At 40.7% G+C, this 3115-nt stretch overlaps 1 non-coding gene across 1 annotated transcript; it reads right to left on the reverse strand.

Annotated features, from left to right (window-relative positions):
* Positions 1-1608: 1608 nt before the first annotated feature.
* Positions 1609-1742, reverse strand: LOC115871366. Its single transcript, XR_004047244.1, has one exon. It is a non-coding gene; the product is annotated as a small nucleolar RNA SNORA70 (small nucleolar RNA).
* Positions 1743-3115: the final 1373 nt, after the last annotated feature.

A 3115-nucleotide genomic window follows, 5' to 3' on the forward strand; every position in this document is an offset into this window, starting at 1 on the left:
CTCTGGGAGAGACCGATGACCTAGCTGCTTCGGTCAACCTGGGACCTTCTACGGAGCAGTTCTACTCTGTCCTATGTGGTTGCTATGATCCAGAAGTGACACAGCAGCAGTGGTCTTGATAGCTTCTGTACCTCAGAAAAAAACCTAAAAATGGATAAAATTATCCAAAGTTAAAGTTAGCTATTTTTTAAAGTGACCTAACAGTTGCATGGAAATAATGAGCAACTTTCAACAAATAATATCTAGCTTATTTAAATATCATTATAACTTTGAACTAATACATTTACTTTTCTGACCACTCCTCCCTTCTTCTTTGCTCAGACAAATAGACCTCCTTACTCCCTAAGTGCTGGTGTCAGCCTTAGAGTTCTTCTCATTTCAGGTCACACACACTCTTTGGATGAGCTCGGCCACTCCATCCATAAACTGAGGACATGAAATTTGTATTAAACATTCTGTTTATTCTCTCGTGCTCCAGACTTGTATATGCAACTGCTTTGAATAAAAGAAGATGAACATATCCAGAATAGAACGCAGCTTTACTTTCTTTTATTTTCTGTTTTTCTCTTCCTTTGTGTCTTGTATTTCCTTCTCTGAATAGATTTTATTCCTCTAGCTAAATATATGGAAATGAGCAACGATTCTTCCTTCAATCACCATCTAATCGGGTACAAACCTGAATGCAACTCTCCTCTTCAATAACTGTCATGTTTATTTCATTTTCTTCATCTTCATTACCATCGTTTCCATTGCGATCATTGTCAGTAGAAGACAAGGATCTTCTAAATGGCACGGGTTGTGTTTCCACTTACTTCTTTGCAGTAGAATGTTTTCGCTGCTTCCAAGACCACCCTACAAAACACAGATGTGGGCATTTTGCTCGGCCACTCACAAATCTCTCCCTGTTCTTTACATGAAGAAGTACAAGCCATCAAGCATGGTTTCTACACGACATCATGGTCTTCCATCTTCAATCTCATCTCCATTCATGTTGAATTTCAAGTGTAAGCTCCTCAAACTCATCATTTTCTGTTTTAAGCCCCAGATGATTATCCTTTCTACCTGGACAATCATTTACTCATTCTTTGCTTGGATTAATCCTACATATCCAGTGTGTCTGGATTTAAATATAACTTCCTCCCCAAAGTTGTATCTTATGTTTCTTTTTTTTTTTTTTAAATCAGGAAATTCAATTTTTATTTGGAGGATACAAGTGAGTCAGTGCAGGGCTACCAAGGCCTTCATGAATGCAGGGCCCACCACTTGTCCAAGGGGCTATGGTGAGGGATGTATTTGACTCCACAGCCCGGATGAGGTGCTTCTCAGCCACCATATCCTCAAACTCATCTGCATTAAACTTGGTGTGGCCCCACTTCTTGGAGAAGTGGATCTTCTGGTGCCCAGGGAACTTGAACTTGGCCCTGCATAAGGCCTCAATCACATGCTCCTTGTTTTGAAGCTTGGTGCGGATAGACATGATAACCTGGCCAATGTGGACTCTAGCCACCGTGCCTTGAGGTTTCCCAAAAGCATCTCGCATTCCAGTTTGGAGCCTAGTTTAGGGAGAGCAGAAATTAGCCAGGCCAGAGGCATCAAAAAGCAGCAAAAGGTTGTCTCCAAGGTCCCTTAGGGCAGCCTATACATACCAATAGGCTGCATACACTACCGAGGAGGCTTGCTGTTTGCAGCCATTGCACACCGGCCCCTACCAGGAGGAGGACAGTTGGCTTCATTGGCTGCAGCGTATCTTATGTTTCTTAAGGCACCCTGGTGCTTCTGTCAGAGAAGCTACCTGCAAGGCCAGTGGTTCCAACCCACCAGCAGCTCCTTGGGTCAAAGATGAGGCAATCTGTTCCCCCTGAATGTTTAAAGCCTCTGAAACTCTATATAGGGTTGCTATGAGTTAGAATAAACTTGATGGCAGTAGGAATTTGTCTTGTATCCCCATACTTTGTAAGGGTCTCTCTCTGCTATATTATACAGATTACTTAATTGTCATAGTTTATTTAATCACAGTTACCCCACAATTATATGAACTCTTTCGATGTAGATTGCTTGTCTTCTTTATCAATGAATTCTTAACTCTTAGCAGAGCCAATACTTGGCACAAAAAATCTTATACATATTTATTGATGAGATGAGTGAAAGGCTTTTCACATATTTGCACTTTCACATGCAAGTTTATTCTGTTGTGAATGTCTTTTTTTGCCTATCTGATAAGTAAAATGTTGCCGTTGCTTGGCTAATTCATTAAGCTCCCACAGAATTTATTTCTACAACACACATTCTGGGAAATGCTAATCTAGGCCCACTCCCTCCTCTCATACAACAGGAAACTGAAGCTCAGAGAAATAGTTACTGATTGAAGGTTAGACAGCTGGTTATAAGGGATAATTCAAGTGTATTTCCTTATGTATCATAAGTTTGTAGTCAATGATAACTTGATTTCCTTTGAAATAAAAAAGTTTGCCAATATATTTTATTTACCATTTGCTCAATGAGGCTTATTTTGTTAGTACAACTGGTTAGCTCCATAGTAGAACCAACCTTGGCTAGTAAGGGATCAGTGGTCATGGGCCATGGACAATAAGAGAGGGAGAACTTAACCAAAAGATGAAGTGGGCTGACTGCCTGAGTACATTTTTCCACAGTAATAAAATCATCAGTATTGCACATCATCAGAGTTTTGAGTCTCTCCTTGGGAATTTGGTGTTTATTTTAACCAACACTTTTGGAAAAAAAATGTGTTGCTCCTCCCTTAAGATGTAAAATTTCACTGTTTATTAAGTCTTCTTGGCTGAGTTCAGGATTGTAGCATCTATATTCTCACATGCAAAATATTTCCTAGTCACAGCAAACATTTCCCATCTGCTCTGGGAAACTGGCCAAGAGTCAAGCAATAGAAGCATTTTGAAGGGATGGCCCGTCCGTCTCCTGAACATTGATGAGAAAGAGCTGTAGGGAAGAAGGACTCCCCCTCTACTTCTTCAATTCTCTACAAGTCCCTCTTCCTTTGGTGCCTTGATAACACCCCTCTTCAGGGAAAGCACACCCCTCGATGCTAATGTTCAGAAACTGAGCCAGAGTTCCAATAGTGCTTTTAGGTCTGTCTGCT

The sequence above is a fragment of the Echinops telfairi genome, unplaced genomic scaffold (assembly GCF_000313985.2).
Source record: "Echinops telfairi isolate 266 unplaced genomic scaffold, ASM31398v2 ScPeMD7_5592;HRSCAF=6446, whole genome shotgun sequence".
Taxonomy (NCBI): Eukaryota; Metazoa; Chordata; class Mammalia; order Afrosoricida; family Tenrecidae; genus Echinops; species Echinops telfairi.